At 38.4% G+C, this 27937-nt stretch overlaps 1 pseudogene; it reads left to right on the forward strand.

The window, feature by feature from the left end:
* Window positions 1–4540: 4540 nt before the first annotated feature.
* LOC117712980 (R3H domain-containing protein 2-like) overlaps window positions 4541–27937 on the forward strand; it is a 54474-nt pseudogene continuing 31077 nt past the window's right edge.

Consider the following 27937-nt stretch of genomic DNA (forward strand, 5'->3'; position numbering starts at 1 on the left):
GTGCAGCATGTGCAGCTCTTGCACCACTGGGGCCCTTTGGCAGATCAGGAGTTAATCCTAGAAGTCTACCTGCCAATATAATTTGGCAATTACCCAGCCTTTGGTAATCTTAGGTACATGTTGCTGTAGATATTTACTCAATCTTCATATACATGGTGGCCATGGAAAAGGAAAAGGCCTGTCATGCTATTAATGCCATGAAATCAGCAACTCTGGTAAAGGGAGTGCCTTGGGCACTTAACACTGACAGTGGACCTGCTTACTCATCTCAGCAGTTCAGTACCTTCTTATCCTCATGGAGGATCGGTCCCTCATTGGAATACATTATAATCCTCAAGGCCAAGCAATGAGCAGATTGCTTCTTGAATGGAGCACTTGCTTGGACTATCTCCTCAGTATCCAAAAGAAATCCACACCTAGCCTTGGTGGAGGTCCTGTTCCATGTGAACTTTCTCTCCTTTGATGAGAAAGGGTTGAGCCCTGCTTACAATATAGGTACCCTCAAGAGATGCTCATCTGCCCATGAAGAAGTCAGAAGAAGACCAGGACTGAGAGACACAATGCACATAGTGTTTTATTAATATTTCTTCAGCATTGGAAGAAAGCCAATGAGCTCTGGGCTTTTGGGTCTCTGCTCCCCTGCATTCTTTTGCCTATTGCAGTTAACTTCCCAGCCTGCCCTGTACTTTTCTCTGCCAATGTAAGTTTGGATTTGCCTTTCAGTGCTACAGGACAAACAGATGGCACCTGGCCCATGGAGGAAATTCTCTGCTTTACCACCAATGTTTCTTCAATTATTCCTGTATCCAGCTACAGAGTATAACCACAGGAACTTTTGTGGTAATCTAACCCATGACACCATATTGCCCATGGAACTTCATGTTCCCTATACTGATTGAAAATTCCCAAAGGATCAGCCAAGAATATCACATTTACCCCTGCCTCACTGTCCAAGGGTCCCTCAAATGCACACTTTTGTGGAACTTCCTATCTTTTGGGAGGACTACCAGCCTAGCCGGCCACGGCCACAAGTCAACTGGGTTCACCTGAAAGGGGGCTGGGAATGAAAGGGGGCAGAGGGCAAGAAGAGATGAAGCCAAGACAGAGTTCTCTGATCAAGGCTCAAAGCTTTAATGTTCAGCTCTCAATTTAAAGGGGAAGGCCCAACCCACAACCCCTCCTGGTTTCAGCCAGAGATGGGTGGGATAATCCATAATCCATTCTAGGTCACGGTCAGAGATGTCTCAAGGCAAGCTCAGGGGCAGTTCTGCTTCTGTGTTCTGTGCAGCCAAGGTGGGTAACTCCACCTAGATCCTATCACTTGGTCTGTTGTGGTAAACAAGGTCTCTCAGGCCTGCTCAAGGCTTGGGGGGAAGGGCATACTATACTAGGTGTAACATTGGCCAGAAACTCCCTGATACTGTCATCTAAGTTCACACTTGGCATGTGGAGGTTTACCTCACATGATGCTCTCAATATTACTCCCTATGTTAACAGGGATTCCATTAGATTCTAATATGACATGATTATGTGCAGTTGAGAAGTATGTGGTCCCTCTAGTTGTCTTGATTTATTCCCCCTTACTCTACCTAAAGATGTCCATCTCTTTACTCTGACAATATTAAGAGTCTGTTTGAGTCCTCATGGATAGCCACTTACTCTATTGATGAGAGAAATTGTCATACTAATACTTATTCTGTTTAAGTGTATTGTAAAGCATATTTGTAGGCAGCACATCACAAATGTGACACTTCAGGTGCTGATTGCTCTCTAAAATCTCAATTGTGCCCTCCCTCCAAGGGAGGGATCAAATCCTGCATCACAGAGATTAATGGCATAACCATGTAGGCTGTTCTTCATATCCCAAATGTGTAACAGGCCTCCAGTGTGATATCACTTTTAAAGCTAGTAGTCAATTGATGGGTAAGATTCTAGAAGATGGGCATAATCTAGTATACTGGAAATCCTCCGAGGTGGGGTCAACCATGTCAAGGAAATGGCATCTAGGCAACCACTAGGCAAAGGTATTTCGTGGAGGAAGACCTAATTGAGGAGTGCCTGAGAGATGAAGGATTGCTGGTGCAGACAATGGCAGTCAATTAGGAATTGATGTTTAGAAGAAATGCTTTCTTGGGACCAATGAGGCATGGATAGAGAGTATTAAAGGAGTTTGCAGCAGTGTTCATACCAGCTTGCTGCAGCATTTCTCAATTGCTCCTTGAGTCTGAGTCATTGATTTTACCCCACCTCACTGCCAACTCCCAAGAGCAGGTAGCATAGAGCAGGAAGTAGTCTAGGGCACAGGCAGCAATACAAGCTTTGTGCCAGGTACAAGTTGGAGATTTTGGCAAGTGATGTTCCATAAACCCAGAGATATTACAGGTTATTGCTATTATACTTGCTTATGTTATAGAACTCAATGGGAAGACCCCATAGCTAATGGCAACTTATTCTTGAGTGTTTGATCATGACAAATCAAGCTGGTGTAGACCTGAAAATAAAAATTATTAAGATTAACTAGTAAGGAGATACTGGTGAAGCATTGAGATTGTCACCAGTCATGCAGCAAATTCATAAAGATGAATTAACTTCTCTTTGTTTTCTAGCCCATTAGTGTATTTCATTGAGTTACTCATCAAATCCTTCATTAATATCACAGAATCTTTGATCACTTATGTTTCATTTTATAATTATTTAAATTATTTTATGCAGATATAATCAAATGATAATCATTTCACAAACAAAAGATTCACAATCATATTCATTCTAGTATCTTGTATACTTTGATATTCATTTCCTTTCTCTACACTGTCCTGTTTTTACCACTTTGCACTTAGAATATCTTTCCCCATAGCTCCCTGTATTAGCTAGTGTTCTCTTTATATACAGAGAATGAAGACCTCTGAATTTTTCGTATTATGGGATGCAATCTAGTAAATTCAACAATGTCTGTTTGTGAACAGGAAATTCATGAATCTATAAGTTATTGATTACAAGGCTGTAAATAGTTGGTCTTCTTTATACACTGGAATCATAAAGAACTAGGCACTAATGCCTAGAAGAAATCTACTTCTTATCAAGGTGAGAACAAGCAGGCAAAGAGCATTAATTTTTTTTCTCTTTTGTGTTTTTATATAGGCTTCCAGAAAAAGTTGTTGCCTAGATTAAGATGTGTTATTCCCTCAAGATCTGAATTAGAAGTGGATACTCCAGGGTCTTCTGGCTTTTATAGTCTCTGGTGAGAAGTCTGGTGTAATTCTGATAGGTCTGCATTTATATGTTACTTAACATTTCCCCTTACTGCTTTTGTGCATTTGGTGTTTTGATTATTATGTGTCAGAAGGAATTTCTTCTCTGGTCCAGTCTATGTGGAGGTCTGTAGGCTTGTATGTTCATGGGCATATCTTTCTTTTGGTTAGGGAAGTTTTCCTCTATAGTTTTGTTGAAGATATTTACTGGCCCTTTAAGTTGAAAATCTTTGCTCTCTTATACACCTATTACTCTTAGGTCTGGTCATCTCATTTTGTCCTAGCTTTCCTGGATGTGTGGGTTAAGAGCTTTTTACATTTTACATTTTCTTTGACTGTTGTGTCTATATTTTTATGGTATCTTTTGCAACTGAGATATAGAAAATATGGTACATTTACACAATGGAGTACTAATTAGCTATTAAAAGCAATGACTTTATGAAATTTTTAAGGAAATGAATGAAACTATAAAATATCATCCTAAGTGAGATAATCCAATCACAAAAGAATACACATGGTATGCAAAAGTGTATATTAGCCTAAAAGCTCAGAATACCCAAGATAACATTTACAGATTACATGAAGCTCAAAAGAAAAGAAGACCAAATTGTGGGTGCTTTGGTCCTTCTTAGGAAAGGGAAGAAAATACTCACGAAAAAAAATTAAGGAGACAAACAACTATACAGATTTCTACCAATAGGTTATAGCTGTGTAATCAATTTTAGCTCTTCCTTCCTGTTCCAGTAAAACCATCACTTTTCTGTAGAAAGACAGCCTAATATTAACCAACTCAATCCCCAAGTCCAGGGAATTGGGGCTCCGACTCTTTATTAACTTCTTCAAGCTGAATATGGGCATTGAGATATTAGAAGAGGGATGAAGAGAAGGGTAAATTGATAAGCCTCTGATGTCTGTCTTAACTGCATCCAGCTGGAAGTCTAGGGCATCAGTGAACATGCAGGTGATAAGAAGATTCATTCACCAAGCCTGTGTATTCTGTAATATACAAATCTCAAAACAAATTTTAGTATCAAGATAATTATTGAGTCTTCTTTGACTGTTGCAGCGACTTGCCAGCAAATCTGTTGCAACCTCCTTCTACAACTAGCTTCTTGGGACTGAGAAACGACTCGATTCTTGGACTTCACATTCACAGCTGAACTGTGTTGGTTTATTTGAAATACAAACCACAGCAAGACCAAACCTCAACAGAGATTGACCTGCCTCTGCCTCTCAGTGCTGGGATTGAAGGCGCGTGCATAGAAATCCACAGAAGCTGCTGTACCCTGAACATGTCTAACAGTAACACTACTCAGGAGACTTTGGAAATAATGAAAGAATCAGAAAAAAAAACTGATGAGAGAATCTGTAAACAAAAGTAAATTTATATGCAAAACTTCAAGTAAGGAAGAAGTAGAGAAGGAGGGTGATGAGATCAGTCTTCATCAGAAGACACAGATACAGACATCCAAACATGGCCATGCCAGGAAAAGAGCCAAGTCTAATTCCAAGCTGAATCTGACATGCAGTCTGGCAGTGTGTAAAGAATCCTCCACTCCATTTGTCAATGGGCCACTAAGCAACCAGAACATAATTCAACTTCACATCAGCTGCCCCTCTGACAAGAAGGAAGAAAAGTCCACAAAAGATGTCTCTGAAAATGAAGATAAGAACAAAAGTAAGAAAAAACGTCCTGAGGAAGATGCTACCCAGAGACTCCAGCCAAGATCTTATCGACTCCACTGAAATAGATCTACATGAATTTCTTGTAAGTACACTTAAAAACAACCCAAGGGACAGAAAGGTGCTGTTAAAGTTAGAGCAAGAGATTCTGAACTTCATCAGTGATAACAATAACCAGTTCAAGAAGTTCCCTCAGATGACCTCACATCACCGGATGCTATTACACCGGGTAGCTGACTATTTTGGGATGGATCACAACGTTGATGAAACTAGGAAAGGTGTCATCATCCACAAAACCAGCAGCACGAGGATCCCTGAACAGAGGTTCTCAGAACATATAAAAGATGAGAAGAACACAGAATTTCAACAGAGATTCATTCTCAAGAGAGATGGTGCCAGTATGGACAGAGATGATAAGCAGATGAGAGTTCCATTGCAGGATAGAAGGAGGAGCAAGTCAATAGAACAGAGAGAGGAGGAATATCAAAGTTTCAGAGAGAGAATATTTGCCCAAGAGACCAGCCAGAACGTACATCTAAATGATATCGAGGGAAAATGGGAAGGGCTGAGCTGCACCTCAAGCAGCCTACAGGGCAGCACAGACAGGAAACTCAATCTCCTTGAGTCACAGCCTTGAGTAGCAGTGACTCAGATGGCTCTGTCCAAAGAAGGCGACCGATTTTCACCAAAGCCAGCAGCTTCAGTGGAATCTCCGTCCTCACACGAGGTGAAAGCCTTGACAGCAGTAAAGGCAGGCTCTCCATGCCATGCATGGCACTAGGTGCACCAGAAGTGTGCAACCAGGTCACCTCACCCCAGTCTGTCCAGGGCCTTCTTCCTTGTACTGCCCAGCAGCAGCAGCAGCAGCAGCAACAGCAGCAGCAGCAACAGCAGGAGGAGGAGTGGCAGTGGTGGCAACAGCAGGAGTTGGGGTGGCAGCAGCAGCAGCACCAGGAGGAGGAGTGGCAGTAGCAGTAGCAGGAGGAGTGGCAGTACTGGAAGCAGCAGCAGCAGCAGGAGGAAGAGGAGGAGTGGCAGTGGTGGCAGCAGCAGCAGGAGGAGTGGCAGTGCTGGCAGCAGCAGCAGGAGGAGGAGTGGCAGTGGTGGCAGCAGCAGCAGCAGGAGGAGGAGGAGTGGCAGTGCTGGCAGCAGCAGCAGGAGCTGGAGTGGCAGTGGTGGCAGCAGCAGCAGCAGGAGGAGGAGGAGTGGCAGTGCTGGCAGCAGCAGCAGGAGCTGGAGTGGCAGTGGCGGCAGCAGCAGCAGCAGCAGCAGCAACAACAACAACTTTTCACTCTCCTATCCACTCCTCAACAACAGCCACCCTTGAATAATCACCTGATTTCACAGGCAGAAGATCTCAGCAACTGCTTTGGACACATGAGCCTTAGCCACCAAGGTTCTACTGAAGCAGATGACCCATTCTCAGTTTTGTTCTAGGCCCCACTTTTCTTCCCACATGCTCAGCAAGGCAGCTTCATCATGGCTTTGGAAGGACAGCCCTTTCCTACTTCCAACTACTCCATTTCTAGCTATGCTCCACCTACCCAGCAAGTCCTGCCACCCCAAGGCTACATGCAGTCCCCTCAACAGATCCAGGTTTCTTACTACCCTCCTGGACAGTATCCTAATTCCAACCAGCAATATCAACCTCTGTCTCACCTGTTTTCCTGTAGCCCCCAGCATCGTCAACAGCTTCCTCAAGCATCCCAGCAGCCTGACTTACAGCCTATGGTGTCTAGCCAGCAGCAGACACTTTACCAAGGCATACTTGGGGTCCAGCAGCCTCAGAGCCAGTTCAAATTCTGCAACCAGAGGAGCAGCATGGGAGGCCAGATGCAAGGCTTGGTGGTCCAGTATACTCCACTGCCTTTTTACGAAGTCCCAGTGGGCAGTGACTCACAAAATGTGATTCAGCTGCCTTTCCAGCAGCCCATGCTGGTACCTCCTAGCCAGTGTGTGCAAGGAGGCCTTCCAGCAGGAGTCATGCCTGTATGCTACAACGTGATCCAATCAGCACAGCAGAACAGTATGAGCCCTTTTGTGGGGTTTCTACAGCCTCCTGGCCCTGAGCAGTACTAGATACCTCAGTCTCCCTCTACCTGTAGCCTACCACAGATGCCACAACAGTACTCAGGAGTGTTACCTTCAGAACCAGGTGTGGTGGTCATGCAACTGAATTCCCTAACGGACCCCAGTCCCTCCAGAATCCATCCATGGTCCAGTGGAGTCACTGAAAATACTACAGTGTAGAGCAGCATGGTCAGAAGCCTGGAGACCTGTACAGTCCCTATGGTAACCCCCAGGCCAATGCACATAATGGAAGCAGGCCCTTCATATCTCCTACCCATGGAGAAGAGAGAGAAATGAAAGAAACACAAAGGTCATCAGTGAGTTGGGGACTTGCCACATTGTAAAGTGACAGTGGATCTGTGCAGAAATTGGGCTCTTAAAACTTAAAAATGGCTGGTAACTTGTAATTGGATTAAAATAAAATAAAGGGGTTCTGATTAATTCATACTGTTCATGTTCTAGTGTATTTTCAATCCCATTCATCTCCTTAAACCCACAATTCTTCCGATATGTTTCCTGTGTTTGTCTCAATGGATGACTGTAACTGCATTGGTCTTATCCAATAAAATAGACTTTCAACCAAAAGTTATAAAGCCAGATAGAGAGGGACACATTATATTCATTAAGGGAAAAATACACCAAAAGAAAATCTCAATAATGCTGAAATGCATGGCCACCCACAGTCATACAAGAACTTTTACTAAAACTCATAACACACATTGAACCACATACAATAATAATGGGAGACTTCAACACCACACTCTCAATAATGGACAGGTCTTTGAAACAGAAACTAAACACAGACACAGTGAAACTAACAGAGATTATGAACCAAATGGGATTAATAGACATCTACAAAATATTTCACAATAAAACAAAAGATTATACCTTCTTCTCAGCACATCATGGTACCTTCTCCAAAACTGCCCATATAGTCAATCACAAAACAAACCACAAAAGATATAAGAAGATTAAAATAATCCAATGTATTCTATCAGATCAGCACAAACTAGAACTGGTAGTCAATAACAAAAAGAAAAAGAAAAAAAAAAAAAGAAAACCCACATAGCCATAAAAACTGGACTATTCTCTACTCGATGATAACTGTGTCAGGGAAGAAATTTAGAAAAAAAGATTTCTAAGAATTCTCTGAATATTTCAACTTTGAATAATGTGATATAATGTGATTATCAATGTAAAGAATGCTACTCTCCTGAGCTTTGATGCTACAGATACTGCTGAAAAAATTATCTATGTCCTGAGGTCAGTATTTCCATTTTAGTCAAGCTTCAAGAATGGCATATATAGCTTGATCATGCTAACCCTTTTTGTTCTGGGAATACGTTTATTCCTGCACATTATGTTAATGCTTGTCTTTAACATTATCACCATGTTTGGGGGCCAAAGTACATGGCTTGAAACTGAAAATGGACCCCCATACAGAGTTATTAATTTAACAGTCTGGTAAGACAAGGACAGGTAAAATTCTGCACAGAGGCTTATCATTCTAAGACTGAAGTGCATTGCTTTTGATAATGTATATTCTGTGACAATGAAGGAAGGCATTCTTGTCAAAACATACAAAGACAGGCTCAGTTTTGTTTATTAAATATGAAAGGGGGAGGTAGATAGCTTTGGGGGCTGTTTGACAGGAATCTGACATTGGCCAAGGACAAGGAAATGTGCTTCAGGCAGAATCTGACATTAGGCTAGAACAAAGAAGTAATTTCAGGCAGGAATCTAAATCTTAGGCTAGAACAAAGAAGTAGGCTTCAGGCATGAAAATTATTTGGGGTTAGGACAGGGAAGTAGACTCAGATATTTTGGTCATCCTGTTAAGCCCTTAGAAACAGTGATCATGAGTGATCACAGAACTTTGCTTATTGCCTTGCCTGTTCTTTGACTATTTGTGTTTATCGTTTTGCTTGTTCCTCGACTATTTTCAGCTATTATATTGATAGTTCCCCAACCTAGAACTGACCTTAATATTTGCATGTAATTAAAATAGTATAAAATCAGATTGAGAAAAAGAAGTAAAGGGATAAAACCCAGGATATAATATTGCAATCTGCGTAGATAAGCCATGTAGTTTTATAAAGAATTTACAGAAACACTGCTTATTTTGTAATTAAGTGAGAGTATTAATGTGGAGGTCAATGACTAAAACATTATCAATCATTAACATTATTAAGTCAATAGAAGCAAAATGTTATATACTTGAAAAAAAAAAGATTTCCTGGAATTTAATTATAAAGAGGACACAGCATGCCCAAACTAATGGGACACAATGAAAGCAGTGCCAAGAGAAAATTCTTAGCACTACATGCTTCAGTAAAAAAATTGGAGAAACTCTACACAAGCATCTTAACAGGAAACCTGAGAGCTCTAGAACAAAAAGCAGCAAACTCACCCAAAACAAATAGAAGGGAGGAAATACTCAAACTCAGGGCCAAAAAAAACCAAATACAAAGAGAGTGATACAAAGATTCAACAAGCCAAAAGCTGGTTCTTTGAGAGAATCAACAAGATAAATAAGTTGATAGCCAAAGTAACTAAAGGGCGCAGAGAAAATATCCAAATTAACAATATCAGAAATAAAAATGGAGACATAACAGCAGAAACTGAATAAACAGATCCTGAAGTTTTTTGAAAAAAACCTTAGGATCCTATGACAAAAGCCTATATTTAATTAAATTGGTAAATGAAGAAATGGATGAATTTCTGGACAGGTACCATATACCAAAGTTAAATCTAGACCAAGAAAACTATCTAAACAGGCTCAAATCCCCTTAGAAAACAGAAGTCACTATAAACAAAAAGGGGGGGGAGATGGATTTAGGGCAGAATTCTAACAGACATTCAAAGAAGAACTAATATCAATACTCCTCAAACTAGTCCCTAAAGTAGATATGAATGGAACACTTTCAAATTCATTCTATGAAGCCACAGTCACTCTGATACCTAAACCACACAAGGACCCAGCAAAAAAGGGAACTTTAGATCAGTTTTGCTTATGAATATTGCAGCAAAAATACTCAATAAAGTTCTTGTAAAATGAATTCAAGAACCCATCAAAAACCATAATTAACCATTATCAAGTAGGCTTCATCCCAGGAATGAAAGGTTTGTTCAATATATGAAAATCCATTAATTAAATCAAGTATATAAATAAAATCAAAGTAAAAAAAATCAAATGTTCATCTCATTAGATACTGAAAAAGCATTTCACAAAATACAAGACCCTTTCATGTTAAAAGATTTGATGTAATAAGGAATTCAAGACCCATACCTAAATATAATAAAAGAATATACAGCAAACCACCAGCCAATATCAAATTACATGGAGAGATACTGGAAGCTATCCCTCAAAAGTCAGGTACAAGACAAGGATGGTGACTCTCCCTATATCTATTTAATACAATCCTCAATATTTCAGCTACACCAATAAGACAGCAAAAGAAAATCAAAGGAATACAAGTTGGAAAAGAAGAAGTCAAGGTATCAATCTTTGTAGATGATGTGATAGTATACATAAGCAATGCAAAAAAAATTATACCAGAGAACTTCTCCAGCTGACAGACAACTTGAGAAATATGGCTGAATAAAAAATTTACCCAAATAAATCAATAGCCTTTCTCTCTATATTGAAGATCAATGGGCTTAAAGGTCTGACACTATTATTGATGCTATTGTAGGCTGAACAAGCCGCTGAGTCAGATGCAGATACTTAACCCCAACCAATGAACAGAAGCTGGAAACCCCTTTGGTTGATTTAGAGAAAAGCTGGTACAAGCTGATGAATAGGGCAACACCTTAGGAAAACCAAAAGTCTCAACTAACCTGGATCCTTGAGACCTCTGAGACACTTGACACTAACCAAGTAGCAGAAACTAACTGATCTGAGGCCCCTATCACAAATACAGCAGAAGACTGCCTTGTCTGGCCTCAGTGAGAGAATAATGCACATAACCATATAGAGAGTTGAGGCCCCAGAGAGTGGGCAGGTCTAGTGGGCTGGGGGTTGGAGATGCAGGGACATCCTGTTGGATTCAGGAGAAGAGATATGTGTTGAGGAACAGTCAGAGGGCAGTCCAGGAGTAGGATAATGACTGGATTTAAAAAAAATAAAATAAAAATAACAATAATTAATAATAATAATGTAAAATTGGATAAAAATTTGACATTCATAAAACAGGACTATCACTGTATGAATTCTCACTTGTCTCCTTACAAAAATTGACATGTCTTAAAATTCATATGGAAGTTTAAAGGATGCAGATTCATCAAGCATTCTTGAAAAACAAGTAGCAAAGTCCAGGAACACACAGTCTTGATTTTTTAAAATAGTGTTAAAAAGTTTCATTAATGAGGAACTCTTGAACTTCACCACTAGTAAAGATATAAACAAAGGCAAAGGGTGCGTTACTGACTCCTAACAACCAACCTGAATGTCATCAATTGTTTTATAAATTTGAGTGTCAAAGAAATTGTGGAAAACAGGTCTGTTTGCCAATAGTTAATCCTGACAACACAACCATTAGACACCTATCATTAACCTCACTAGGGCAAATTCATCAAAAACTATTCTCAGAACTTCCATCCACCTACTCTTTCCCCTGGTAAAATCAACCATTCATTAAAAATCCTCTTGGATTAGGTGTAGCATGTTAAGTCACTACAGTGTTTATGCATAACTATTGCACTTTTGGTTGATAATGGAGAATAGTTTTCAGCATGATAGTGTTAAGCTAAGTTGCATTCATTTTCTCAAATGGCATCAATGTCACATTCTTCATCTTTGTTGTCAAACCCCATAGATTCTACCTTTGGTACACTGACAGCCTTAGAATAGACTGCTTATAAATGTTCATGATTAATTTATTTTTGATTACTAGAAATTCATTTCTACACTTACTCCATGCATTTAATAGACAGTTCAAATTTGACATGAATCATTATGATACATTCATTTATGGCATATTTTCTTAGAGATCTTTTCTGACAATCTAATGAAAACTTGTGCTACTAAAAGATCTGCATCCAACATCTCCTTCTAGAAGTGCATATCCTTTCCCCTTTTATTTATTTCTTATATTTTTGTAATAGGGACACATTCTAACATGTTTATTTTTCTTTTCATTTTTTGAAATGAATATTAAGTTCTTATAGTGTTATATCTATTATATGTTGGTACCAACAAGCTTTACAAGAATTGTCTATTGTTTGTTTCTTTGGCTTGACACATAGATGTGTTACAGCATTCTAATTCAGGCCAGAATGCTAATTTTTTGTTATATCCATTCAACACATCTTGCAACTTATTTATCTCATGAAATATATCGACAATGCACCATTTATCCCTGACATCAAACAGGGTCTATGCTCCCAGGTCTCAACCAAAATACTGATTGAGATACACTGTAGAGCTTTGCAATGTCATTTATGTTGACTATAATTCTTTTGTTTACATTTCCGATGCTCTCAATCTTGGCAACAAAATGAGGCAAGTTGATTTGATAGAACAGGTCTGAAAGACAGATATTTTCTCTAATTGGTGACTTTATCAATAAGATGAAGAAATCTTTGAATGTAACTTTTTAGTGTCTAGTCTCTGAAAAGGAGAAATGACTGCAAGAATTCTCAGTTCTGACATGAAAACATTTGTACCACTAAGTCTGTAAGCTCTTTCTTGTGTGCTATATTTTCTCACTGTAGGTACCAATGGATGTACACAGCTCATTCTCTCAAATAAAGAAATTAATCCAATGGGTTTTGCCATAGATTGTGATAAAGAGGCACTAAAATCCTGTTGAGTTTGTGTGCTTGTGTTGGGGGTTAGAAACAAGTGGAGGAGCAAATACTACATGTCCATATCCATGTCAATAGCATCAATCCTGGAAACTTGGAGGGAACAGAACTATGATCCATGAGGATATCTGAGTTCCAGGTCAGTCTGGTCTATAACCTAGTTCCATGAGAGTCAGATCTACTCAAAAAAATAATATCTCTAAAACAAACACAAATAAAAAACAAAAAGCAAAAATATAACAAAAAACAAACAAAAGAAAAAACAAAATCTATTTGAAAAGTGTAGTGGAAATAATATATATATATATATATATATATATATATATATATATATATATATATTAATGACATTACAGATTTTGAAGGATAAATTAAAAAACCAGGATACATCACTCTTATATATGAAGAAAATGTAATGTCAACAACTGCTAAGTATTTCATGATACACTTATATGAATAAATGGTATAGGAGCATTTACTTTTTAGTACGCAGACAAGGTAAAACAAATGCTATGAGAAAAAAATTAATACTTTCACAGGTTCATTTTCAAACAGTGAATTTGACTATCTAAGAAATAAATATGTCATGATAATATCTATTGTGAAAATATAATAAAAGCAAAATTTGGTGGTAACTAAGAATAATGGGAGAAAATGGAGGGGGCAAGCAAAACCAAAATGCATAATCTACTATTACAAAAATGTCTTCATGATCTCAATCCAGTATGCACTACAATTGCAACAATAGCATTTACTGAAAAGAAAGTCAATATTCATTGTGGCTAAACTTCACATTTAATATATTTAAGCAAAACTAAAATTTATGGATATTTTTCATTAATTGTTAAGATATTATATTACAAATTTTTTTAAGTATATGCATTATATTGATCATGTGATTTACTTCTCATGAAGGCAAAAATATAATCAGCATTTATGTTTGTTAGTTTCAGTAAAGTTGACACAAACTACAGTCAGTACAAAGAAAAAACCTCAGCTGAATAATAGCTCCATGAAACTAATCTGGAATCATGTCTCTGTACTCTTTGTTAATCACTGATAATGGGGTATGCTAAACTCACTATGGGCAGTTCTTATTGAGCTTGTGATTATGGCTGTAGAAAAAAGACAGTGAGAAAGACATGGGAACAAACCACTGAGCATCTATCTCCATTTTTTTTTCTGATGCAGTTAATGCCTCCAAGTTCCTTCTTTGAGGTCCTACACTGGTTTTCAAAACTGTAAGCCATGTAAACCCATCATCAACTTAGTTTGGTCAGTGTTTTCTGACAGAAACAAAAATAATAACAATCTATTAGAACATGATTGTTTCCTTTTATTGCTTTCAGTAGTGAAATTTTTGTGATCAAAGAATCAAAATTGTGATGTTGTGTTGAAAGTGATCATAAATTATGGAGATTCAAAAAAGGTCACATGAGTTTATAAAGTTAGACAATTAAACATGTGAAATTTGTTGAGATTACTAATGACATACCAGGAATTTAACAACTTACAATAAACAATTGTTTATACAATATACAATACTTTTAAATAAAGAGGATGAAATGAAAGAATTTGAGATTATTTTTCTTCTGTGCATGCCATTCACTTGGTAAATATGATTGTCAATCTTTTACTGTAGTTTAAAGTAAAAAAGAATGTTAAAATGTATTCATGTAGAAATATATAAAACAATGTAATACTTACTTTGAAAGTACTAGCTGACTAGAATCCAGAGTGTTAGCAAAATTACAGCCATCAATTTTGTAATACAAAATCTATAAAAGTCAAAATGACTTCCAAGACTGAAGACACAGTGAAATACTAGAGACAGTGAAACTGTTTCTAGCTTAGTTGAATGAATCATTTCACTAGTTTGCATTTGTAAGTAAAATTTGAATGTTTTATGTTGAAGTGTGTTTTTGTAAAGGTTATTAATCAAAATATTAAAAGGTATGTAAGAAAAAATAATAACATTTTTTACTTCATGATAAAATCAGAGATGCAATAGTTGATCACAATTATATTATGATCAGCTGAAATGAAAAACTCCCTCACACCACTATTACCAGAAACTACAAATCATGATTGTAAAAGGCCACATAGAAACTTGAATGAAGCAGTGCTAATTATTGCTATTCAAAAAAGAAAAATGATAATAATAAGGAATCTAATACTACCTAGTGTATGCTCCTTACATTTATATTGTAAACATTATCATTGACAGTCATCCTCTCATGATAGCATGCAATAAACAAATGACATTTGTACTTAGGTGAATTTATAATTCCACAATGTGTTAAAATTAACATGAGACCTATATTCATGATGTCTCATTAGGAAAAATATTTTACAGTAAAATAAAAAAAAAAACTTGTCTCATAAAGACATGCATAAACAAAGATATAAAAGTCAGAGCCTAACTTGCACTTACCATTGGTTTTCTTTAGTTCTTTTATGAGACACTGTGCTTCTTCTTGCACTCTGGCCTCAATTGTCTTTTTTCCCATACCCAAATTCCTCAGGGTTTGAGGGTGAATTGTCTTGTGAGTTTCCATACATTTCCATGGCAAAAACCAATATACAAAGAAATTGATACAGCCCCTATGGCCTGTGCCTTCCACCAGGAAACAACATCAGCTTGTCTATGCCTACAAAGATGCCACAGTCTCATGGCCTCCCAGGAGATATGTTGCACACAAGGCAACAGATAAGAGAACCTCCCAAATAATCACAGCAGCTGGGAACAAAGAAGAGCCCAGCAGACTCTGGTCTGATCTTTTTTGGACTAAGTTCACCTCCCTTCTGGTCTGTAACTTAAGTCAGAGCAGATCATCATCTTGTCTTTCCCTCTTAAGAGCCAACTGTCAGAAGGCACTTCCAGGATATCTATTGCACACAGGGTAACAGATACCACAGTCTTAAGTCCTCCCAGGAGATCTGTTGCAGCCACGGCCACAGGTCTTTCAGGAGACCTACAGCAACCCAGAGACAAGGGAGGCAGGCTCCAGACAGACACATCCAGATGAGGTAACACCAGAGATAACAAGTTGGTGAAAGGCAGGCACAAGACCATAAGTGAAAGAACCCAAAATGCTTTGTCAACATCAGAACCCACAGTAACACCTGGGTTCCCCAACACACGTGAAAACCATCATGCTGACTTAAAATCTTATCTCATGAAGATGATAGTGTCCTTTAAGGAGAGTGTAAATAACTCACTGAAAGAAATACAGGAGAACACAGGTAAATAGGTAGAGGCCTTTAAAGAGGAAACAAATAATTCCCTTAAAGAAATACAGGAAAACACAATCAAACAGGTGAAGTGATTCAACAAACCAGTCCAAGTCCTAAAAAAGGAAGTAAAAACAATAGAGAAATCACAAATGGAGGAAACCCTGGAAATGGAAAACATAGTAAAGGGGTCAGGAGCTGTACGTGTAAGCATCACCAACAGAATATGAGAGATAGATGAAAGAATCTCAAGCATGGAATAAAGCTTAGAAGATATTGACACATCAGTCAGAGAAAATTCAAAATGTAGAAAATTCCTAACTTAAAACATCCAGGAGATCAAAGACAGAATTGAAGAGATGAAATCTAAGAATAGTAGGAATAGAAAAGAGCAAAGATTTACAGACCAAAGGACCCAAAAACATTTTCAAAAAAATCATAGAATACTTCACAAACGTTAAGAAAGAGATGGCTATAAATGTTCAAGAAAGATACAGATTAGACCAGAAAACAAAGTCCTCTTGTCACATAATTATCAAAACACTAAACACATAGAAAAAAAAACACTGAAAATTGTAAGGGAAAAGGGTCAACATATAAAGGCAGACTTATCAGAATTACACCAGACTTCTCAACATAGATTGTACGAGACAGAAAAACCTAGACAGAAGACATGCAATCCTTTGTGGAAGACAAATGTCAACCCAGGATAGTTTAGGCTGCAAAATTTTCAGTCATTATAAATGGAAAAACCAAAATATTGTATGACAAAACCAAATTTGAACAATATCTATCTACCAATCGTGCCCTACAGAGGATTCTAGAAGCAAAACTCCAACACAAGTAGATTACATACAACATAAAATATAACAGTAACTATTGTCCATCTTTGATATCTTTCAATATCAACAGACTCAATTCTCAATAAAAGACAAAAGCTAAAAGCCAGGATACACAAGCAGAATGAACCAAGACAGAAATAAACCATGTAGAAATGCTGGGGGCCAGCCCCAGCGTGGGTGAAGAGTGGGGAGAAGCTGCTTCTTTCTTCTCCTCCTGTGGGTTCTTGAGGCAGGCCCTATGCTACCATAGCTGACCTCAGAGATTCTGAGGCCAGAAACTGGCACTTGCATCCCAGCTCTAAGACCAGCAAGAAGTTAAGTAAATAGCCTTGAACTATCCTAAAAACTCCTTCTGAGGGCAAGAGACTGCAGGGTTAAGTGATTAATACCTGTAGGCTAACAGCAGAGGATTAGGCAATGAGGCTTTTGTTCTATCTCATCAGGAACTACTGCGCTCTAACTTATGCCTGCTAGTCTGAGGTCACAGGAAGAAAAGGACACTTAGAGAAGTTGCTATAAAGTTTAGTAAGTGTAAAATGTATCCTATGAAAGCTATCTGAGGGGAAAGGTGAAAAGGTCCTAAATGGGGAAAAGGAGAAAACTTCTATTTGAGAAAAAGGAAAAACTCTATTCTATCTTCTATTCTAACTCTCTATTCTAACTTTCTAACTCACTATTCTAACTAACCAACTAACTAACTAACTTCTTTGTCTTTGTATTCAGCATTTATACACCATTCAGAGTACATGATCACATGTTACAAAGTTTATCACAAGTTCACACCAAAATCCAAATCATAAATTGAAATAGAAGTTTACAACACAGAATGTTTACATGAATATCCATTAAGAGTAATTATCTAGCTAGACATTCATCACCTGTTTAGCTCCACAGGTTCACAGAAAGTTTGAAACTATAACTTAAGAAATTAGGGACGTTTTGTATAGATAAACCCAGGCAATATTTTCTCTTCTGTCCTGGTACCTATAATAAATTGTGGATTCCCTTTAGTGACCTAGGTTAATTGTTTTACAACTTCTTGGAATGTGCTCTGAGCAGGAGAAGGTCTAGTTACTATCTCTCTCGGGGCAATTAACTAGTAAGACTCAGGAGACTGGCAGAGTTCTCCTTACAGTTTCGACTATGCCTGAGGGACTTAATAACAGTCCTGATATAAAGAGCTTAATAATCATTGATATTTTAGGAATTTTAGGAATTCTTATAGGATCATCATTAACACTTAAGAAGTCATCTATTGATTTATATAGTATCACTACCGGACAGTACATATTTGTGGATCTGCAGAGATCTGCTCCAGAGGCGTGTGCTATTGCTTAGTGATTATTACATATGTTTAATAATAATAATAATAATAATAATAGAAGAAGAAGAAGAGGCATATTAATAGCAGGAATCTTCTAAAATTATGTCCACCACAGCCTTGTTAATGGGGCATACTTGTCACAGCAGATTATATAATTATCCAAGGGAAGGATTTCAGGATGATCATCTGCTAGTTATTAGCTTGTCCAATTATGGCTCCTGAAATAGAAACAATTACAGTGATACAAACAATCACTCAAACTAAAAGCTGTTTGTTTTTTTTTTCTTTTTGAGAAAGTCTGCTAGAAAGATAAACCCCAAGCCAAACTAACCAAAGGGCAAAATCGGAAATGAAAAGGGAGACATGAAAAGAGATACTGAGGAAATTTCAAAACAAAAACTGCAGATCCTACTAAAAAAGCCTATATTCATCAAAACTTGAAAATGGAAATGAAATGGATAGTTTTCTAGACTTATATCACATACCAAATTTAAATCAAAAACAGGTAAACTATAAGCAGTGCCATATCCCTTAAGAAAATAAAAGAAATAACTAAAAACCTCCCAACCAGAAAATGCCAAGGGCCAGATGGCTTTAGTACAGAATTCTACCAGTCGTTCAAAGAAGACATAATACCAACACTTCTCAAAATATTCCATTAAATAGAAACAGAATGAACATTACCTAATACATTTTATGAAGCCACAATTACACTAAAACATAAACCACACAATGACCCAACAAAGAAAAAGAATTTCAGAACAATTTTGCATACAAATATTGATGTAAAAACACTCAATAAAAGTTGAGAAATGTGAATATAAGAACATATCAAATACATCATTCACCACATTCAAGTAGACTTTACTGAATAAATTCAAGGTTGATCCAATATAAAAAAAGATTCATTTCTGGCATCCACTATATAAACAAACTCAAAGAAAAAAAATCACATGATCATCTCAGTAAACATAGGAAAAGCCTTTGATAAAATACAACACCCCTTCATGTTAAAACTATTGGAGCGATCAGGAATTCAATGCCCATACCTAAGCATAATAAGAGAAATATACAGTAAACTAATAGCCAGTATTAAATTAAATGGAGAGTTACTTCAAACAATCCCACTAAAATCAGGAACAAAATAAGGCTGCCACTCTCCCCATGTCTATTCAATATAGTACTCAAAGTTTTAGCTAGAGCAATGAGACTACAAAAGCAGATCAAGAGAATATAAATTGGCAAAGAAGAAGTGAAGATATTATTTGCCGATGATAAGATAGCATACATGAGTAAACCCAAAAATTCAACCAATAAATCTCTACATCTAATAAATAACTTCAGCAATGTGAATGAATATAGAATTAAGTCAAAAAATCAGTCTCCTTTATTCAACAAATGTTAAGCAGGCTGAGAAACAAATTAGGGAAACAACACAATTCGCAATAGTCAAAAATAATATAAACTTTCTGTGTGTAACTCTAACCAAACAAGTGAAAAATCTATATGGACAGAAACTTCAAGGATCTCAGGAAAGAAATCAAAGAAAACCACAGAAAACGGGAAGATCTCCCATGCTCATGAATATGTATGATTAACATAGTAAAAATCGCCATCCTACTGAAGGCAATCTACAGATTCAATGCAATTCCCATCAATATTCCAACTCAACATTTTTACAAACATGGAAAGAGAAATTTTCAATTTCATATGAATAAACACAGAAACAAGGATAGCAAAAACTACTCTTAACAATAAAAGAACTTCTGGGAGAATCACCATGCCTTACCTCAAACTGTGCTACACAGCAACAGTGATAAAAACAGCAGCATACTGGTAAGAGACAGACAGATCAATAAACTGAGTAGAACTGAAGACCCAGTAATAAATCCATACTTGACCTTTGACAAAGAAGACAAAAATATACAATGAAAAAAAAAGCATCTTCAATAAATGGTGCTGATTTACCTGGCAGTCAGTATGTAGAAAAATGAAAATAGACACATATTTCTCACCTTGCACAAAGCTCATGTTCAAGTGGATTAAGGACCTGGACATAAAATTAGATACATTCAATCTAATAGACGACAAAGTGGGAAAGCGCTTTGAGGTCATTGGTATGGGGTTAGGAGGAGGGGAGGGTGGATTTCCTAAACAGAACCCCAATGGCTCAGGCTCTAACATTAACAAATGACAAATGAAACCTCAAGAAACTGAAAATATTCTGTAAGGAAAAGGGCATATTCAACAAGACAAATCAGCAACTTACAGATTTGGAAAATGTCTTTACTGACCCCATATCTGATAGAGGGCCAATATCCAAAATATATAAAGAACTCAAGAAGTTACCCAACAAGTCACGAAACAACCCAATCAAAAAAATTGGTTATAAAAATAAACAGAGAATTTACAACAGAGGAGTCTTGAATGGCTGAGAAGCACTTAAAGATATGTTCAAAGTCCTTAGTGATAAGGGAAATGCAAATCAAAATGAACCTGAGATTCTACCTTACTGCAATCAGAAAGGCTAATATCAAATCTCAAGTGTCAGCACATGTTGGTGAGGATGTGAATAAAGAGGAGCCCTCCTACATTGCTGGAAGGATTGTAAACTGGTACAACCACTCTGGAAATTAATCTGGATATGCCTTGGAAAATTGAAAATAGATCTACCTGAATACCTGGATTTACTACTCTTGGACATATATCCAAAAGATACCCTACCATACCATAGCAGCACATGCTCTACTATGTTTATAGTGGACATGTTTGTGATACCAAGAAGCTGAAAAATCCCAGCTGTTGCAAAAAGAAAGAATGGATACAAAATATGTGGTTCATTTACAGAATGGAATAGTACTCTATTCTATTCTATTCTATTCTATTCTATTCTATTCTATTCTACTCTATTCTATTTAGAACAAGGACATGAGTTTTGTAGGCAAATTAACAGACATAGATGACACCATCCTAAGTGAGGTAAATCAGACACAGAAGGACATGCATATTATGTAGTCACTCATAAGTGGGTGTTAGCCAAAAAAGTACAGAATACCTTGGATACAATCCACATAATTTAAGAAGGTTAACAAGATGACACGTTTGAGGGAGGATGCTTCATTCCCACTTGGGAGGAAGAAAACAATCACACGAGGCAGCAGAAGGGAGGTACCTCAGTGAAAGATAGTAAGGGTATGGGAAAAGGCAAACATGATCAGGTATGTGGAGGACACAGGAGAGAAGCTCTCAGAGCAGCAAATATATAACTTTGAGAGGTGGGAGATAGCGGGACCTTCTAGAGTATAGCAGAGACCTGGGAGATGAGAGACTCTCAGGACTCAAAGGGAGTGACCTTTGATGAATTGCCCAACTTTGGGGAGAGGAAACTTATAATGTTCACCTCCAGGAGAGACACATGACTTCAAGTGGTGGGAAGGGTTTTTCATCCCACAGTCAAAACTCTGACCCAAAGTTGTTCCTATCTAAGAGACCTGCAAGAAAAAAAATGGAGATTAGAGTGACTGAAACATGGTCTAGTGACTAGTGCAAATTAAGATCCATCTCAAGTGAATCTTCAAAGTCAGACACTGTTACTGATTTTATGGTGTGCTTACAGACAGAATACTAGCATGGCATCATCTGAGAGACCCAAGGAGCAGCTGACAGAGAGATACAGATATTTACACCCAACAATTTCACTGAAGTCAGGGACCCCTGTAGTTGAATTAGGGAAAAGCATGAAGAAGATGTAGAAGTGAGTGACCTCATTGGCAGACCAGTATATGCGGGGAATGATTAGATCATGTGTGGGCCCTGGTGTGGGTTCTTGAATCTTGTTGGGCTGTTGTGATTCCCACGGCTCCAAAGATACTGGAGTTCGGGAATCTTGACTGAGTTTACTTTGGGCAAGGCACCAGGTGGGCCCTATGGTGCCCTGCCTGGCGGAGTGTAGGGAGAGTTCTCACTCAGTCTGAAGTGATTGGGGATCCCCAGGCCAGGAGGTAGCCGGGGACCAACTGGTTTCTAGCCCTTGGGCTCTCAGATGCTACTGAGAGAGCTCAGAAGGACCGAGACTGGGGGCATATGGGCTCATGACCAGCCAGCTCACAGACAAAAGAAACAAAGAGGGAAAGAAAAGAAAGAGGCCCCAGCAGCATCCCACAGGAGTGACTTGATTACTGTACTTGCTTAGCAGACTCTTCAGCTTGGCTAGCTTGCTTGAAGATGTGTGTTGCTGTGGCTGGAACGTGGAAAGGTCCTCCAGGTAGGTAGTTTGGAGCACTGGCTGAGGCTAGAGCAGCTCATTAAAGGCCTTCTCTGCATGTTCCCACATTGAGCCCCAAAGACACGACTAGTCCATGGGTTCCAAGAATTTTATTGTCATGTCAGATGTAGATGGATCTTACAGTACCCCCGTGAAACTCAGGGCAGACCTGAGTTAAATAGGGAGGGAGAAGATGAGAGGGTCTACTGAAGAATCCTTAATTGGCTCCACCCTCTGGCCTTCAGGTATCTCAATAGTATGTAAATATCTCTAGGGCCTGAGGCCTGTAGTCATGCTCTCTACCTGTGCTCTTTGGGAGGGGCTGCAATGGCCTACATGACTGAACAGTGCAGGTCAATGGAGTTCCACGCCATGTGTTAGGAGCCTGGATTCTGGGAGCACAGCAGAATAGATGCCCATCCCTCACAGGCAATGGATACCTGTTGGGTCCCTGGACTATTTTTAGCCAGCATTTCTACTAAAAACCAAGACCCCTTTCACAGACCTACAAGTATACTCAAATATCACACCAACCAGGCAGCATACACAAGCTATTCAAAGTCCCTGGACACATATACATCAAAGGACTGCAAGATTGGTTTTCTGTGGGAAAATAGGGACCTAACTCTCTGGAGAATTGTGGACAAAGGGATTAGGGAGGCCTGGTGGAGTATAGGGGGGCAGGGGACATCCTCTGTGAAACATGAAGAAGGAGGACTAGGATGAGTAATTGTAGGTGGGCAGACTATTTTCTGCAAAAATATATATATATATATATAAATAAAAGTAACAAAAAAAAAGAGAAAGAAAAATTGGAGACACTGAAAATCCAAGAATTAGGACGAGAAAACAGGTGGCAGAGAATAGAAGAGTCCCAACCTATGCCTGAAAAGCAAGCATGACCTCTACTCTCCACCTTTCAGCTCACTCTGGAAACTGTGCAGTATACAGATAATCACACACACACACACACACACCCCAGCCACGCCTCTAAGTCATGCCTTTAATCATGATAGTACAACTTGGAGTACAACTTGGAAGTAGGAATTAGGAATGGGAGAGGAGATAACATTGAAAGGTACATAAATAAAATAGCCAATTTAAACAACCAGATGACGGATCTGGCAATTGTAGTTGAGCAGTCGAGACTTTTTGTCAACAATTTATTACATGGATTTCTCATAATCCTCAAGGACAAGGTATTGTGGGTGAGTCTCATGGAACTTTAAAAAGATTGGTGAGACATGCTGTTGCTGAGACAAAGATGCTGACCTGTGAGCTTGCTGCGTGCCCTGACAAGGGTGACTGGGGAGCAGTATTGTGTTGTGGCCCAAGCTGCCCCATGCTTGGGGGCCAGAAATGTTGAGAACTGCACTACTCCACATTTGGGGGCCAAAATGTCTCGACCATTCTGTTAATGTTGGACCGGCACTGCCAAAAAGCCTTGGGGACTAACTTGTTAGCCCGTACTGCCCCAGGCTGCTCTGGTCCGCAGGTCAGGGTTCAGTAAGAGAGAGAGTGAGAATGGACACAAGGAATGGAGACCAGACAGAGTGTGATTCAATCCTGTTTATTCTTCAGTCTCTCTTCTCTCCAAGTCCCTAGTCTTGAGTTCCTAGTCTTTAGTTCCTAGTCCCTAGTGCCTCCAAGTTCCAAGTTACTTCTTCCAAGTTCTTCCTCCATGTGCCTGGTACCTAATGCCTAATAACTAACTCCAAGTTGTTCTCTCCTAATGCCTAATTCCTACTTCCAAGTTGTACTCCAAGTTGTACTATCTAATGCCTAATAACTACTGATTTCTTCTGTCTGCCTCTCACCTTTTATATGTCTCACTTCTAAGCCACGTCTCTAAGTCATGTCTTTAATCATGTCCTTAGGTCTTGTCTCTAAATCTGATCTCTAAGTCATGCCCTTAAGTCACACACCTTTAAGTCTCACAAACCCAAGGGAAAAATCCTGTGTATCTAAAGCAAGATGTTATCAGAGTGTGCTCAGCTGTTATAGGCTATTGTAATCAAATCTCTTATCAGGGTATATGGCTCAAGATGGCTGAAAGGATGAGAGCTGCCTTCTGTCGGTTCCCCACAGTATTGGACATAAGTTCCTGATCCACCTTTGCTATACTATATCCCAGATGGGATAAGCTGCCTTGCCTCAAATATTTAGACCTTGTGGGGTAGAAAATCAAAAAGAGAAACTATGTCTCTTATATTCTTCTTGAAGGTGCCCAGCTATTAGGACTCAATTATGTACTTGTCTGGAGAAGAGTCCAGTATGGGAGGTAGCAGTCTACTTTTGGAGGAGTGGATCTGGACTTTGTCAGGAACATGTTTGGAAGCTGACTGTAGCTTCCTGTGACATTGGGATAGCGAGAGATGGTGTTGGGACAGGATCTGAATTTTAAGCAAGGGTTGGTGCATGTTTTGGGGCTCTTTTAATTGTCAAGCTAAAATTGGTTTTGTCTCTTATACAGCATTTGTTATGGGTTGCATTGACTTTATAATTTCCAATTATGTTAGTGTATTGAAACCTGGCATGTCTGTTGTGGGGGTCTATCAACCAGTTTTTGTCTCACTGCCCTGAATATTAGAAAACCTTGATTATCTGAAAAAAGCTTGAAAGTGCTGGAAGCAGTGAATTAGGCTTTAAGCAGAAGCAAGATGGTAGCAGGCTTGATGATTGCTGGTATAACAGCTTTAATTCCGTTAATTGCTAGCACCACTGCTTCTGCAATAGCATTGGCACAAGGAGTTAAGACAACTATTTTTGTTAATCATCTAGCAAAAAATGGTACTCGTGTATTGAGTATACAAAAAGATTTATATAGGTATCTGGAACAACGAATGATACTGTATAAACTATTGAAATTATCTGAAGGAGGTTCTAGGTTCAAGAGTTAGGAGCCATCCCAAGCGTCATGACAAATATTATTGGAGTAGTGTTACTTTTGAAATTCACAATGGTTGTCATTATAATTAGAAAAAAGTTTAAAGACACCTGTTGGGTATTTGGCATAATCCTAATACTTCTCTGGGTGTCTTAACTTTGCATAATGAGATTATGAATTTAAAGAATGTTGCTCTGTTGACCTTTGATGCTGCAGATAATGCCAATAAAATTACCCATGGCCTGAGCTCAGTATTTCCATTTTGAACAAACCTAGCAAGTGGCATATATAGCTTGATCAAGCTTGCCCTTCTTGTCCTGGGAATACATTTATCCCTGCCCATCGTGCTAAAGCTTATCTTTAACAGCATCAACATGTTGGCAGCCAAAGTACATGGCTTAAACCTGAAAATGAACCCCCAGAGATAATTATTAAATTAACAGGCTGATAAGCCAAGGACAGCTAAGATTCTGCACAGAGCCTTACCAACCTAAGACCAAAGCGCATGGCTTTTGATATTGCATATTCCATGACTGGTAAGAAAGGCATTCTTTTCAGAACAATCTAAGACAGGCTCAGTCTTGTTAATGAAATAAAAAAGGGGGAGAAGTGGTGAGCCATTGGGGCTGTTGGCAAGAAGCTGACATGGGCCAAGGACAAGGAAAGGGGCTGCATGACAGGAATATGACATTAGCCAAGGACAAGGCTTCAAGCAGGAATTTGACATTAGACTAGAACAAAGAAGTAATTTCAGGTAAGAGTCTAAATTTTAGGCTACAACCAAAAAGTAATCTGAGTCAGGAATCTAAATATTAGGCCAGAACAAAGAAGTAATTTCAGACAGGATTCTAAATTTAAGGCTAGAACAAGGAAGTAGGCTTCAGATGTGAAAATGACCTTGGGCTAGAATAGGGAAGTAGGGTCAGATAATTTGGTCATTCAGATAAGCCTTTAGAAACAATGATCATGGGAGTATTCACATAACTGGACTTAATGCCTTGCTTTCTCTTTAACTGTTTGTGCTTATTTTATTGCTTGTTCTTCAACTATTTGCATCTATTGTGTTGCTAGACCCTCAACCTAGAACTGACCTTATTACATACATGTAATCAAAATGGTATAAAAGCATAAAGCAAGAACAGGTATAGGAGAGGGGGCTTCTAGGGAGGGAAAATGGGGAAAGGGGATAACATCTGTACTGTAAATAAATAAATTATTCGATAAAAAAGAGAGATTCAAAATAAAAAAAGAAAACAAGTTGCTACGTAGGGAAAGCTGTATGGCTTTTACCACTGTGAAATCTAACAGAAAACCTTGTCAATTCTCTCTGTCTCTCTCTGTCTCTCTTTGTGTCTCTCTCTCTGTCTTTCTCCCTCTTCCTCCCTCCTCCTCTTCCTCTCTCCCTCTCTCTTACTCTCTCTTTCTCTTTCTCTCTGTTGTCAGCACTGTAACAGAAGGACTACAAGTGTGTCACAATTCATAGATGAAACAACTTAAAATTCAGTGTGATCATTTTGTAATTACAGATACTCCCTCTGGCTTTACAGTTATTAGGTTTCTCCACTTACCATCATTAAAGAAGTGAGACTAGCTCAGCATAACTGAAGAGATGACAATTAATTATAGCTCTTCAGAAAGACTATATTATATAATTTGAAGTACTCCAGAGATATTGCTTTCATTCATTTTATTCTCACATTGATAATAATCATAAACAGTTGGTCCATTATAAGGAAGTTTTGTTAAATTTGAAGCAGTAATAAAACATGTGTTTTCTATGGATGTCAAAATTGTAATTATAAATGACTAGAGAAATCAAAATTAAATAACTATGGGTATACATTTCCAGTACTTAAATTCAAGAAGAATGACATTTATTATTTGAGTAGTAATTGCATGGTTCAATCAAAGTCTCCTGTAAAGATGCCTCATTTCCCTCCCTAGAGCACCCCTATTCGATCCCCTTTCCTCCCTTTTGCTTTTATACCATTTTAATCACATGCAAGTTTTAAGGTCAGTTCTAGGTTGAGGGACTAGCAATACAATAGATGCAAATAGTCAAGGAACAAGCAAGACAGTAAACATAATTTCTCAAAAAAAAAAAAAAAACAAGTAAGGCAGTAAAAAAAATTCTGTGAACATTCTCATGATCACTGTTTCTAAGGGCTTATCAAGATGACCAAAATATCTCAGCCTACTCCCAAATGCTATCCCAAAGTCATTTTCACTGAAGCCTACTTCCTTGTTCTAGCCTAAAATTTAGATTCCTGTCTGAAATTACTTCTTTATTCTAGCCTAATATTTAGATTCCTGCCTGAAATTACTTCTTTGATCTTGCCCAATGTCATGTTCCTGCCAAGCAGCTCATTTCCTTGTCCTTGGCACATGTCAGATTCTTACAAAGCAGCCCCAAAGGCTCTGTGCCTCTTCCCCCCCCCTGCTGTTTATTTCATTAACAAGAAATATGACTCAAACATTTGCTCCTCATAATTGTTCCCGGTGAGTATTTTGTTACTCCTTCTAAGAAGAACCACAGCGCCCATACTTTGGGCTTTCTTTTTCTTCGGCTTCATGTGG

This window comes from Arvicanthis niloticus, chromosome 1 (assembly GCF_011762505.2).
Source record: "Arvicanthis niloticus isolate mArvNil1 chromosome 1, mArvNil1.pat.X, whole genome shotgun sequence".
In the NCBI taxonomy this organism is placed as follows: domain Eukaryota; kingdom Metazoa; phylum Chordata; class Mammalia; order Rodentia; family Muridae; genus Arvicanthis; species Arvicanthis niloticus.